The sequence below is a fragment of the Hibiscus syriacus genome, unplaced genomic scaffold (genome assembly GCF_006381635.1).
Source record: "Hibiscus syriacus cultivar Baekdansim isolate YM2019G1 unplaced genomic scaffold, ASM638163v2 tig00113725_pilon, whole genome shotgun sequence".
Classification (NCBI taxonomy): domain Eukaryota; kingdom Viridiplantae; phylum Streptophyta; class Magnoliopsida; order Malvales; family Malvaceae; genus Hibiscus; species Hibiscus syriacus.
Genome location: NW_024063471.1, coordinates 18,667,710 through 18,683,479, shown reverse-complemented (window position 1 = coordinate 18,683,479; position 15,770 = coordinate 18,667,710). Strand labels below are relative to the sequence as shown.

Here is a 15,770-nt window from a genome sequence, read left to right as displayed (position 1 = left end):
CAGATTCGCGTTGCGATTTACGTATTCGCATTGCGATTTACGTATTCGCATTGCGATTTACGTATTCGCATTGCGAATTAGGAAAATCGCAATGCGAATTTGAAAAATCGCAATGTGATAGTCAGAATTGCGTTGCGAATCTGGAAACTGATTTGCGATACCGGAGATCGCGTTGCGAATTATCGATCGCATTGCGATTTAGTTGGTCATTTTGGCAAATCCAAAAAAAGTTGGTTAAAATCGTATATTATAAGGCATTTTTGGTCACTGAGGTTATTTTCTCTTTTTGTGCGGTACTCAAAAGACATTTGATGAGGTATAAATACTCGTGATGAAGACAGTCCCATTGCTTCATAGCAAGACCAGGGTTTTACGAAGGATCAAGTGAGTGGCAGTGCTAAATCAACTTCCTACTTCAATTACCAAACTCACATGAACAAAAAAAACCGGAGTAAGATGATCAAAACAGGATAAAGAGTTGTTTTATGGATACGTGCTTAAATAATTTTTTTATCTCAAACGGTTAGTTTAGGGATCATTAATTTTTTTAACGAAAAATAACAAGTTTAAAATATATGAACAATTGGGTGATTATTTTATAAATTTTAATAGTTATGATACTCACTCAACAAAATAATATTATATAATTAAGATGATATTTTATAAATTTTAATCATTGAAATACTCAAAAAGTAGCTTCTTATAACCGTGAATCATTTGTATATTTTACCCTTATTAATTTAGAACAAATGAATTGATAAATTCAATACGAAAGAAGTCAGATAGGGACATGGACTGGTATTACTAGTTTATTACTTAATTCGCAATTTAATATTGTGTTATTATGTATGAGCATGAGGCAAGAAGGCATGCTTGTGTAGTATTACTACTGTGATTAATTAATTTAATGATATCAGTATGATTGCAATTGATTTTTTTTCTTGTACTGAACTGTACTATATTGATATCTATATTTTGCGGGTTTCCAACTTGAGGAGACTGGTGCCCACCGGTAATAAAGAGAAGGGTAAATTACATGTTTGGTGACTAAACTTTATATTCTCCTATTTATTCATTGTACTTTCAATTTTTTCAATTTACTCACTGACATTTATAGATTGATTTTTTTGTCATCCGTCGTTAAATAATTAAACGATGTTATGACATGACAACTTATATCAAAACGACATCGTTTTGAATTCCTGAAAAATTAAATTTTAGACTAAAACAACTTTATTTTGATTAAAATACGGTTATGCCATAACACCGTTAATTATTTAAAGGTGGAGTGACAAAAATTTCAATCTATAAAGTTCAGTGAGTAAATTGAAAAAATTGAAAGTACGATGAGTGAAATAGGAGAGAGTAAATTTTAGTTACATAATGGGTAGTTTACCCTAAAGAAAAGGATAAATTATACATTCATTACTTCAAATTTTTTTGTCATTCTACTGTTAAATAATTAAACGACAATATGACATGCTAATTTACATCTAAACGACATCGTTTTGAATTCCTAGAAAGATTAAATTTTATACTAAAATGACATTGTTTTGATTATAATACTACCATGTCATAACGTCATTAATTATTTAACGACGGAGTGACAAAAAATCAATCTATAAAGTTCAATGAGTAAATTAAAAAAAAAATTGAAAGTACGGTGAGTGAAATAAGAGAGAGAGAGTAAATTTCAGTTACCAAATGTGTAGTTTACCCTAAAGAAAAAGATAAACTATACGTTTAGTATTTCAATTACCACTTTTATTTCGTTTTAGTCATTTTACTATTTTTAAAATTATATCTAATGTTAAAAAATTAAAGATGATGCTGACATGTCACCATAAAATAGTATTACATCATCATTTGAAAAGATAAAAAATATCTTGTTAATAATAATGTCAGTTTTTTTTAGAAAAACTAACATAATATTTGAAATACTATATTAGAAATAGGGAAGAAATAGCAAATATAGAGCTTTTTTTTTGTTTCACCAAAAATAGCCCATGCATCCTTTCTCTTCATTTCCCTTCCACCTTACGTCTCAATAGGGATGAAGAAAATATCTGATTCTAACTGTCCTGACTCGACTCGATCCAACTTTATAGAGACGTTTTTTCTTAAAATTTTAGGACTGGAGATGGGGTGGGATGGGATATATATTATACAATTTTAAGACAGGATGAGACCAAGTTTAAGGTGAAAATTACTGATATGATCTGACTCGATTAATTTATATATATATATATTATATGTAATATTTTAAGAATTTTATGTATATTATTAAAGTATATTATTTAATTATTAAAAAATATAGAAATTATTGTAAAATATATTAATTTAATCATTTAAATATAATAAATAATTATAAATATGTTATTTTAATTATTTTTAAAATGTTAATCTATACATATTAGATCGGTTCTCGATAAGAATTTTAGTGTAAAAATCAAGATGAATTTAGAGTGAGAAAAATCTAAAATTTATCGACACAAAATGAGATCATATTTTAGATATATATTTTTGAGTCGGGTCAGGCAGCCAAAAAATCCGACCCGTGCCCATCTCTACCTGTCCGGTGGCCTAATATACTATAAAAAAAGTAAGTCATGTGGTGGAGGAAGCACTTAAATACAATTTTCAGGCCTTTCAAATTAACCTTTTTTAGATTAGGGGTACAACCTTTACATATAAACTGCCAAAGACATCAAAGAGGATACCCACCTCTACGTCTAACAATTTGAACAATATATAAAAAAAGTTTTTTGCAAGCTAAATGGCCTCAAAAAATTACAAATACATTAATTGATCAAGTAGTTAAGAATGTTTATATTATTTTATTTTGTATGAATTTAAATTCTATACTTATCTTGAAAATTTAATACTTTTCTACTTAATAAAAAAACCTTCTAAAAAGATGAATTGTTTGCAAAAAAATTAAAGTACAAATAAATAAATAAATTGTGTTTTTTTAGTTTAAATTCTTAAATTATTTAAAAAAATAAATCACCTTGTGGTTTGAACGAACGAAATCTAAGTGTGGTTAGACAATTAAATAGTGAATAAATTATATGTACAACAGTACAAGTATGTTGTACACAAAATAGAAGGTAACTGAAATTATTTTAATTAATATAACTATACAATTTCTATTATAATAAATATATATATATATTTTAAGATATATGAAATATACAATTAGCGTAATTATATGTTTTAATTAATTTACCGCATATTCTATTGAAGAATAATTTAAAATTTAAACTAAAAAGAATTTTTTACCAATCAAAAGTCTAAGTGTATTAGATTTATGAAAAATACTGAATATATGTATATACACACGAGGCAGGATTTTTTTAATTTTATACTTTTTCTTATGGCGATTAAATGAGAAAAATTAGATGTTGAGAGTAATAGCAAAAAATAGAAGATATTTACCGAATATTTAATTTTAGTATTTTATTTCCATCAATCCAACAACAATCCTACAAATGAGATACAAAACTAAAATAGTTTTACGCAAGGTAAGTGAAGCTTAAGCCTATATAATACAAAAATATAAAAAAGTATTTTTTTTGAAATAGTTCCAGTTTTAGTCTTTGTTTTCTGTTGTTTTTTTAATTGGATGGACGACACGGAGAGTAGGGCGTCTTACATTGCAGCTTGATCTACATCGGATCATAATTTGCAGCCATACTATCAACGCTTTTATTCCCAAATGAAATAAGGTAATATTTCACGTCATTCTCCTTAAATTAGTTAATATTTCCTCTATGCATAGCAACTGTTAAATAGAGCCTGTAAATGTTAAACTATATATTATTCCAACTTTTTTCGATGTCAAAATTTAATTTTGAATTGAACCCATTGTGTCAGTGGTATAAAAATGTTGATCTTTTAAGTTTGAATAACGGTATCTGTATGATGTATATCTGTTATCAATAAATTAAGAAAGTATTGAATAGATACTTAAGGGTGAACAAAATTTGACTCCACTCAAAAATTTCGAATCAAATTGATTTAGATTTGTAATTTTATAAATCTGATTCCACTCGAAAAAGTTTTAAGTCAACTTCGAGTTATAAAACAAGACTCATCAACTTGAATAACTCAAAATTTTTTGACTCTACTTAACTCAATGAACGCGAACACCTACAGATGTTATCTTGTAATCACTTTAGACTATTATTTATTTAATCATTAATAAAAAAAAATAAGGCCACCAATAATTATAAATTACTAAAAATAAAATTGCATACAATCATTTTTAATTTAAAATTAATTGAAAAAGTAATTTCAGTCTTGTATAAATATATAAAAGCCAATGCTTTTGACAAAAAATACCAAAAAACACTGTTATATAAATATTATAAGCCAATGCTTATGGATGAGGATTGTGGAACAAGTGCAAGAAAACTTAATGTAGGTACTACTGACAAAGTAAAGCACAAACTAAAACTACATCATGTTCAAACTGGGATCCAATAGCTTCATTAGATGCCATTTCACCCCACTGAACTTCAGTTCAACAAGAAAGCGGCGAAAATGGTAGAACGAGATGCTAAAATTGCGCTTGGCTTAGATGGTAGTAATGCTTCAAATGTTGCCGAAGAAAGTGCTCATATTAAGGTCAAGAAGGCTGAAAGATTGTTCAACAACTATTATCTTCACTTAGTTCAGGTCCGTTCCTATTTCTATCGATTTTGAGTATTCATTTCTTGCTTTTGATTGGAACTTCATTACTCTGGTTTGAATATATAACCTCTTGCATTTCATTTGCTTACCATTTGAGATTGGTTTAGTAGTTTTATTTTCTTATACAATCTTTTCTAGTGGTTCTTAGGATGAGGAAAAAGCGACGTGGAGCGGATAAAGTTGACAACAAAGCCAGTGTAAGTTATTACTATCGTTTTCAGTTGCATGACTCATGGTACTCAAAGTTTTAGTTTGTTTATCTCTGCTAAATTATTGCCCATTTAACCTGAAAAATGGTGAAATTTGGTTTTGCTCTTCTTTCAATCATGCATTATCTGTTTCAATGTTATTGTTATTTTTAAATTTTATTTGCAGAAAGGAGATGATGCTGATGGTAAGGCCAAAATCAAGCGACCTGATTTAAAGGCAATGGCAAAGGCAAGTTAATTGTGGAGACGCTACTGCTTCTTTTTTCTGTGTCTATGATTTGTTCCTTCTGTCATTCTGATTATACGGTTTAAAAAATGCTGCTTAGCTTCATTTTTGTTCATTCAAGGGTCAAAATATAAATGACTGACTTGCATCTTTTCCCCTCTTATGTTTGACTCAAGTCATATTGATTGACTCATAATGCTATGTTTTCATTTGATGAAAGGTTGTCGTAGCTCCTTATAAGAATAAAAATGGTGATAATTTGTTTTATATTATTTTCCATTGCAATATGAATAAACATTTATTGGCGGAATCGAGGAACTATGTTGAACTATTATTGTAATGATTATTAATTTAAGATAATTCTAGAAAATTGTCTTGATTCCATTCTCTTTACCAGTTCTTATATTTCTTTTGCTTTAAGTATGACGTTATCTTGTTAATACTGATTTTGATGTTTTATGCCCTTATATTTTTTCGAAATTAAAACATTTGCAGATGATGAAGAGAAAGGAGGTGCTTTATCCTAGGAAAAGGATAGGTAACATTCCAGATTGGTTGTGAGAGCTTATGCCTGTTGTGAATTTTCATGCTGTTTTTAGTTGTCTAACATGTACTATAATGAGCGTTTCATATCTTGTTTCGAGTTTATGAAACTATTATCTAAGATGTCTTTGGTGTGTGATAGGTATTGATGTTGGTCATCAGTTTTACTCTCGTGCTGAAATGGTTGCAGTTGGTTTTCATAGCCACTGGTTGAATGGTACAGATTTTATGGGGCGGTTCTACAGGAAAGGGGTAATACATTCTTTTTTTTTTCCTGTGAATGAGTTATAGATCATTCTGCACCTTTGAAGTAATTTTATTTATATTTTCAATGGATGATGTTTAACTGCATTATCATATGCTTTCTACATTGTGAACTGCAAGTGTACTCTCCTGTCCAAAAATGGGAAAGAAGCCTGTCCTTGCAAGGGGTCTCTGCTGTTAGTTTTTCTGTCATCAAGTGCTTCTGGTCACCAAATACGATTTTTTTCCATTGTTGAGTAAAATATATAATATAAATATATATTTTATATTTAAATTGAGTGAAAATAACTTTAAAATACTATACAAAGATTTATTTTTAAACTGATAAACCAAACTAGTGGAGTTTGATTGGTTCGGTTATCTTTGATATTTGGTTTTTTAAAAACCAAAATACTACATGCTAACATCAATTTTTGAAAGGTGGTAATCTGGCGTTAAAGGTATGCATTCTAAACTCTCATGCATTTACATTGTCTATATTATTGGATAGTTGTAGTTGAATTTGTTATTCATTGGATATATTACAGATTGTCTAGTCGTACTTGGGATATATTTTTTTAATAGAGAACAATGGCATGCTAAGATATAATCATGAAAATACTATTATCTGTTGTTGTGCTTATTTGAGACTAAACTACCATGTTTTTAGACACTTTCTACTGTCACAACTGTCATATCTTGGGTCCAAGAATTTGTATGTGAACGCATATGTGTCGATGTTTAAGTTAGGTTCTAAATTCTTTGGCATCTTGAACATTTAAGCATGTTGAATGGCTTTGTATGGCTAAAGATACACAATTATCGGAGTTGTTAAAATTTTCTGTCTACATGGTAAAAATTGCTCTAATGTGTTTTCTAACTGATGCATCCATGGGACATTGTTGCTTTGCAACTTTTTCTATATTGGGACTGTCTTGTATAGCATCTCATTGGAAGTTGTCTTCTTACATCCTGTCTGATTATTTGCGGAACTGTTATGACCTTGGGGTGACTGTCAGAGTAATTTGAGGTCATGCATGTACTAACAGTTACTCTGGGAAAGTTTTTATGTATGATGGATTGTACAAGGTAAGTTATGAATCATTCTTAAGTTTTTGTTTTTATCAACATTTTATTTGGTGGTTAAGGTTGCATTATATATTTTCATTCATTTTATCATATATATGGTGTACTATAAATTAAATGGTAATTATACTTTTTCCGTATTCTGCATGAACCATGACGAAATCTTACTCATTCTTTGTGAATAATTTGATAGTTCCTTCTGTGATAAAGAGTTGATAGAATATGACCATTTTTTGAGAATATTTTAATGTGATTAACTTGCCTTGTTGATTCCTTCATGGATGAGTGAGTCTTGTATTCTTCATCACAAGCATGTAGTCTTCTTGATAGGGGACAAAACTTTGTACCTGTTTCTCCTGCCGGTATTGAATAATTGAATTTTCCATGTTTGGTTCTGCCTTGTAAAATATTCAGTTTTCAGGTTGATTTGTCTTTTCCCGCAGATTGGCATTGTAACTTTGTGTATTTAGATCATGCAGGAATTCAATAGAACACTATGCATTTCAAAATCTGCTCCACATTTGCAGGTTGAGAAGTACTGGGCAGAAAAGGGCCTTCTGGGTTCACTTTTTTCAAATATCGATTGAGGCGGCTTAAGGGCCAACCAACATTAACAACTAACAAGGTTTATGATTTATGATTATGGTTGGCTAATTTCTCATAATCTATGGGCCATTTACCATGAGATCCAATGTTATTCTGTTGAAGATGATTGTTTTCGATACTTTCCCTGTAAAGTGAATTTGCGCATGTTAACTTCACGCAAGTTTTGACGAAAGTCATTGTCTATAGCGTGGTGGTTTATTTTTTTTTTTTTATTAATGAAGCCTGATAACTAGTGATGGGATTGATTACCTATTTGTGGCAGTTGCTTACTTTTAAGATCAGAATAAATCCCATTTCTTTTTATTGAAATAGAGTATGAAAGAGGTTTTACTGCCTGTTATGTGAATTTTTTGTTTTATTGTTAAATCTGATTATTGTAATCATGTTTGTTCATTCTTTTAATAGGTTCATTTCGCCCATGGTCGTGTTCCCAAGTGTACTTCTGAAATTGTCGGGTATTTGAAGGATTAAGTATTACAGAAAAATAAAATAGTCGGTTGCCTTTTTGTCATTGATTCTAGTCAATCTCAATTATACTTTTATCTTTTAAGGTTGGTGTGTGAGGACATAAGTGGTGGTCAAGAGAATGTTCCTATTCCAGCTACTAATTTGGTTGATGATCCACCTGGCAAGCTCAACTTTCTCATTTGTTCCTAAGTAATTTATTTCCATGCACAATGAAATCAATTCTATCTTAGAGAAGTACTTTTGGTTATAAGTGAATATGTGCTTCACACAAACATATTTGATCCGCTTCTTGTGTGCTTCAGAGTCCACTGAATTATGCTCATTATTGCTGATTAATCTTATTATGCTTCAAACCAGCCACACCATCCATGAGTGTCTAAATTTTGCCCTTTTTGTCTCCTTTCAACTGAAATAAGTTCCTGTAGACCATTTTACATGTAAGTTGTTCATTGATTCTCTTTGATAAACTTTCTCCTGGTTGTCTGGAAACATTTGCTACTGGATGATGTCCATTTGAAGGTCTACAAATTCTCATTTCTAAGCAGTGTTTATCCTTTCTATTATCATTTGCTTGAAAAGGTCCATTTGTTCACATTCTCAGTTTTGTTGCATGTTTTTAAGATGATATATGTTTCATGGATTCTTCTTTTTTTTTCCCCTTGATACTCGTGCCTAATATGCGTATCTGACACACATATGACATTGATATAGGGTTATGGTTCTCCAAATATATGGGATAACTTTAGAAGACAATGGGCATACACATAATAGTATCTGACACTCAAATTTGCGTAACATAGATAGTAATGACACTCTTTTCTTCACTTTTACTAGTTGTTTTCACCATTTTATCCTACTTTTTACTTTCTTTTTCAAAGATAGGTCCTTTTGATGCAATGGTATGCATACATAAGTTGCTAAGATTCAGTTTGTTCATTTGTTTATCAGGTTATGAGAAATTTCAAGTCAATGAAAGTTGCACGAAATCTAAAGCTTCCTGGTAATGCTGCTGGATGTGATTGTGAGAGACTTTGTCGAGATCCTAATACTTGTTCACATGCCAAGCTTAATGGTTCTGATTTTCCATATGTGCACCTTGGTGGTGGCAGGTAAAATCGTAGAAATAGAGAAGCTTAACGGCTTGTGCAATACACTTTTTTCTTGCTGTTGAAGTTTATTGATTATTTATGCTCTTCTGTTCCATTTCTTTGATTCCAGGTTAGTTGAAGCCAAACATGTTTTTGAATGTGGTCCAAATTGTGGCTGTGGTCCAGAGTGTGTAAATCGTGCATCTCAGGGAGAATTGAAATATCGACTCGAGGTATTTTTATCACCGCAAGAAACAATCACTCTGCTCACTTCTTTGTTTGAACTTTAGAAGTTCTGGTTTCAACATCTCCACATGAAATCTGACTTATGTGAATTGACAGGTCTTCCATACACCTAAGAAAGGATGGGCTGTTAGATCTTGGGATTTTATACCTGCTGGTGCCCCCGTTTGTGAATATATTGGAGTGCTGACAAGGACAGAAGATCTGGATAGCGTCTTTGAGAATAATTACATTTTTTACATTGATTGCTTGCAAACTATGAGAGGACTCGGTGGTCGAGCGGTATGATTGGTCTCTTTAGCATAGTACCGAATCTTTCTTTCCATTCAAGTTGTTGAGTATTAGTTCAAGACTTCAAGTTCAGTATAATAGTGTCAGCCAAAGGGGTTAGAGGAGGTCATAGGAAACCCTTTTATAATTAAACACCTTTCTCTGACCTGTGTGATATTACTGCTTTGAAATCATATATTGTTTTTCCTGCATGTAAGATTGTATTTATTCTGATTTTATTTTCCTCGACAAAGGCGGTAACAGGATGCATCTGTGTCAGTGATCCAGAACGTGGACAAAATTGATGAACAAAGATCAGAAAGTATGCCAGAGTTTTGCATTGATACTGCTTCTATTGGAAATGTTGCAAGATTTATCAATCATAGCTGTGAGCCTAACCTCTGTATCCAGTGTGTCTTGAGTGCACACCAGGATATCAAACTAGCTCGAGTAGTGCTCTTTGCTGCAGACAACATTCCTCCTTTGCAGGTTATTTCCCCCTTTTATGGTCTGTATAAGCACCATTAAAATTTCTCAGCAAGTTGTTGTGGAATTCGGGTTAATTTCCACCAATAATAACAAATTCACCTTGAAAACTATTATCTAGGTTACTAGTGTGAAAACGATTGTACTAAAAATCACCTCAAGGTAGATTCACAGGAAAGAGGAGGGGTCACAATGGTTCCTCTTAAAACCCACTTTCCTTAGACAGAACTACCAAGACGAGTAATTTTAATAGTACAATAATTAACAACAACTATACCCGACAATAGCTATTAAATAGACATAAAAGAGAATACCAAAATTTAACGAGGTTCGGCCAAAATTATGCCTATGTCCTCGAACACTACTAAAATAATATTTCACTAATAGATGAAATATTACAAAGAGAGAAAGATTACAAATAGCCTTTAATAGTGAATAAAAATTCCACACACATCTCTCAAAAATCTAATCTTCAGTAGTGTCTGCAAATTCATCTTTCAATTTGTAACAATATTGACCAAGTCTAAACAATGTTTAAACTTGACCGCAGTTACCACTTTTTCAACATATCAACAGGATTCTCAGTGGTCCGAATCTTCTGGATTATGACTCCACCTTCTTCTGGATTATGACTCTACCTTCTTCTAGAATCTTTCGTACAAAGTGATATCGAACATCGATGTGCTTCGTCCTTGCATGGTAAACCTGGTTCTTTGCTAAATGAATAACACTCTGACTGTCACAATGCACTTTGATGTGCTTCTGTTCCATTCCCAAATCACCAAGCAACCCTTGAAGCCAAATTGCCTCCTTCACAGCCTCTGTAACTGCCATATACTCTGCCTCTGTAGTAAACAAAGCCACTGTTGACTGTAAGGTGGACTTCCAACTGAATGGTGCCTTTGCAAATGTAAACACATAACCAGTAGTTGATCGATGCTTGTCCAAATCACCTGCATAGTCTGAATCACAATACCCAACTACACACTGACCATCTTGTTTGTCCTGCTGAAAGACCAAACCAACTTCTACGGTGTTTAGAATATACCGCAAAATCCATTTCACAGCTTGCCAATGCTCCTTTCCAAGATCATGCATATACCTTCTCACAACCCCAACTGCCTGTGAAATATCGGGTCTCGTACACACCATTGCATACATCAAGCTACCAACAACACTTACATACGAAACATTTGACATGTATTCCCGTTCTGCATCATCTTTAGGTGACATGGATGCACCAAGCTTGAAATGAGGAGCAAGAGGTGTACTAACTGGTTTTGACTTCTCATTCATGCCAAAACGTTTTAGTACCTTCATCAGATATTCTTTCTGAGACAAACAAAGCCTCCCCAATTTCTTATCCCTTGATATCTCCATGCCTAGAATCTTCTTCGCTTCACCAAGATCCTTCATCTCAAACTCCCTGTTCAATTGAGTCTTTAGTTTCACAATTTCTGTCTGACTCCTGGAAGCTATCAGCATATCATCAACATAAAGAAGAAGATAAATATAGGATCAATCTTGTAGCTAGCATAAATATACACAATGATCATATTTGCTTCTTGTGTACTTCTGCCCTATCATAAACTTGTCAAATCGCTTGTACCACTGCCTTGGAGATTACTTCAAACTGTACAACGATTTTTCTAATTTGCACACCATCTTTTCTTTTTCAGCAACTTTGAATCCATCTAGCTGAGTCATGTAGATTTCCTCATCCAAGTCTCCATGTAAAAATGCAGTTTTTACATCCATCTGAACTAGTTCCAAATCCAACTGCACTACCAAAGCCAACAAATTCTGATGGAGGAATGTTTTACAACTGGAGAAAATACTTCATTATAATCAACTCCCTCCGTTTGAGCGTAGCCTTTAGCCACCAATCTTGCTTTGTAGCGGATGTTATTCTTGTCAGGAAATCCATCTTTCTTTGTATATACCCACTTGCACCCAATTACATTCTTTCCCTTTGGAAGACTAGCTAGTTTCTACGTCTGATTCTTTTGAAGGGATTGCATTTCTTCATTCAATGCGATCCTCCACCTTTTATGTTCTGAACTTTGGACTGCTTCATTAAAAGTGGCAGGAACGTCATCAATTACAATTGATGATGCAAAAGAGACCATATCACCTCTTTCCCTTTCTGAGTGCAATTGATTCATGTTGCTGTGGAGGTTCTTGGATCTGAACCTCTTCTTTATCTGACTCTTATTCTACCATAGGAGAGTCAACATCAGTTTCTTTACTGGCTGGAACAATTTTGCTTCCTTAAAACTCCACCTATTTGGGAGTTCCATCTGTCTGCTCCAATTTTTCTGAAGTCACATTTCTCAACATGGTAGATTCATCAAAGGTAACATCCCTGCTGTAGATTATTTTCTTTGTTTCTGGACACCAAAGACGATAGCCTTTCACACCAAAGGTGATCCCCATAAAGATCGCCTTATTTGCTCTTGGATCCAGCTCCTTAATATGGTAGTATGCAGTGGAACCAAACACATGTAAGGAATCATAATCTGTAGCAGGTTCTCCAAATCATTTCTCTAATGGTGTTTTACCATCAATAGCAGTCGATGGTAAGCGGTTGACAAGGTGACAAGCATAGACCAAAGCCTCAGCCCAAAATTCTTTGCCTAACCCAGCATTAGACAACATACACCGAACCTTCTCCACTAATGTCCGGTTCATACGCTCTGCCACCCTATTCTGTTGTGGTGTAGATCTGACAGTGAAATGTCTGACAATACCTTCTTCTTCACAGACATTCAGAAATAGATCATTTTTGTACTCTCCACCATTGTTTGTACGGAGACGTTTGGATTTTTTGCCTATTTGAGTCTCCACTATCCTTTTCCATTTAAGGAAAAATCCTAGCACCTCATCCTTTGTCTTTATTGTATACACCCAAACTTTCCGGGAAAAATCATCAACAAAGGTGACATAATAGTGTGTTCCTCCCAATGAAGTTGTTTTGGAAGGCCCCCATACATCTGAATGAACATAATCCAAAATACCTTTAGTATCATGGATTGCTGTTCCAAATTTCACCCTCGTCTTCTTCCCTTTGATGCAATGCTCACAAAAAACTAATTTGCAAGCCCGAGCACCCTTCAATAATCTTTGATCTATCAGCAATTTCAAGGATTTTTCACCAACATGCCCCAAGCGCATATGCCATAACCTGGTTGCTTCTAACTCCTGTTCATCAGTAGAAGTTGCCACTGCTGCTGTCCCAACAATTGTACTACCCATAAAGTAATACACATTGCTTCTTTTTCGGATTCCCTTCATTATCACCAGTGCACCAGAGATAATCCTCATAATCCCATCTTTTGCCCTCACTTCTAAACCTTTTGACTCTAAGGTTCCCACAAAGATGAGATCTCTCATTAAATCTGGTACACAATGGACACCTGTTAAGGTTCTGATTGATCCATCCCGATTCCCCAAGCGAATTGAACCAATCCCAAGTGTGTCAAGAGTGGAATTATTTACTGTGTAGACAATTCCACCTTTTAGTTCTTTAAAATGAAAGAACCATTCTTTATTGGGGGTCATATGATGGCTACAAACTGAATCTAACAGCCATGGACTGGAACAATTGGTTGATGGCGTAGCAGCGAATGCGAAATTTGAATCTGCATCACCATACTCGACCACATTTGATTCTGAGACAGTCTTTCCCCTTTCAGGTTTGCCTTTATTCTTTAGCCTGTGACATTATTTCTTCCAGTGCCCTTTTTCTCGACAAAAGACACATTCATCTTTGCTCAATCTGGACTTTGACTTCGATCTCCCTCTCCTTCCTTTATTCTGACTCTTCGAACGACCTTTAACAACAAGAGCTTCTACTTCGACACTTGTGTTTTCTTGTTTGTTTTTTTTTTCTCAATTCATAACTATATAAGGCAGCAGTTATTTCACTGAGAGACACATCAACCTTCCCATGAAGTAGAGTAGTTTCAAGATACTCAAACTCATCAGGAAGTGATTCCATCAACATCAGAGCCATATCTTCGTCTTCAAAAGTCACGTCCATATTCATCAGATCAGTCACCAGCTGATTAAAGCTAGTAATGTGATCATTCATAGTGGTACCTGGTACATAGTTGAAGCAGAACAATCTTTTTTTCATGTAGAGCTTGTTCTGACCGCTTTTCTTCAAAAATTTCTCCTCCAGTGCCTTCCACAATTTACTTGCAGAAGTTTACTTAGAAAATGCATACTTTTGCTCTCTAGAAAGACACGATCGAATAGTACCACATGCCAATCATTGATCATCTTTCATTCTTTCTCCTCAACATCATCTGGTTTCTCTCATTCAATAGCAATGTCTATACCCTGTTGAACTAGGGCATCTAAAAACCTCACTTTGCCACATGCCAAAATGATTGGTGCCATAAAAAAATCTCCACTACAAATCTAACATTTGTCACATCATTTCTTGCGGATGTTTTTGTGTCGTCTTTCATTTCTGTGACAAACTCTATTTAATAGCTGTCAATGCAGAATGTCAATTATCCCAAGGAAATTTTTTCTGATGTGGAAGATCAGCTTAAACCGCAACCACAGAGCATACTAAAATAAACCCAGAGCTCTGATACCAATTGTTGTGGAATTCGGGTTAATTTCCACCAATAATAACAAATTCACCTTGAAAACTATTATCTAGGTGACTAGTGTGAAAATGATTATACTAAAAATCACCCAAGGTAGATTCCTAGGAAAGAGGAGGGGTCACAATGGTCCCTCTTAAAACCCACTTTCCTTAGACAGAGCTACCAAGACAAGTAATTTTAATAGGACAATAATTAACAACAACTATACCCGACAATAGCTATTAAATAGACATAAAAGAGAATACCAAAATTTAACGAGGTTCAGCCAAAATTATGCCTATGTCCTCGAACACTACTAAAATAATATTTCACTAATAGATGAAATATTACAAAGAGGGAAAGAGTACAAATAACCTTTAATAGTGAAGAAAACTTATATTTGTGGGATGCTAAACAATGGAGGAGGAGAGCTCTATTTATAACAAAAGAATTTCCCCTCCTCCTTATACACAACCAATGTGAGATTTTACCAAAAAACCAACAGTTGTTTGGTACCAATCTCTGGATTTTATTGGAGTATGCTTTATATTATTTTGGGATCATCCATCAATGTTATATGTATATGCTGATTATTGACTTTTATTGAATTGCCTGGATATATTGATTATTGAGTGGAATTTGGAGTGACTGGACACTATCTGATTATATTTTGCTTGTAGGAGCTTACGTATGACTATGGATATGCCCTTGATAGTGTTCATGGCCCTGATGGGAAGGTAATACAGATGCCATGCTACTGTGGAGCAGAATGTTGCAGGAAACGCTTATTCTAGTTCCTGAAGTTGGTGTTGTTTGTATCTGCCCTCGTATATTCGTGTTGAAATCTTGATATGAAAAACTACAGTATGTACTTGATTCTAATATATAATAGTTTAATGGAATTTGATGAAAATGAAAAGCAAGTCTTTGTTCAAAATCAGTTTATTTTATGCAGTATTAGTGGTGGATAACTTGTTATGTTTGCTTGTACATCGAGTTCATGTTT

The 15,770-nt window shown here is 33.4% G+C and overlaps 1 pseudogene; it reads left to right on the top strand.

Annotated features, from left to right (window-relative positions):
• Positions 1-4,545: 4,545 nt before the first annotated feature.
• Positions 4,546-15,597, top strand: LOC120187723 (annotated as a pseudogene).
• The last annotated feature ends 173 nt before the right edge of the window (positions 15,598-15,770 follow it).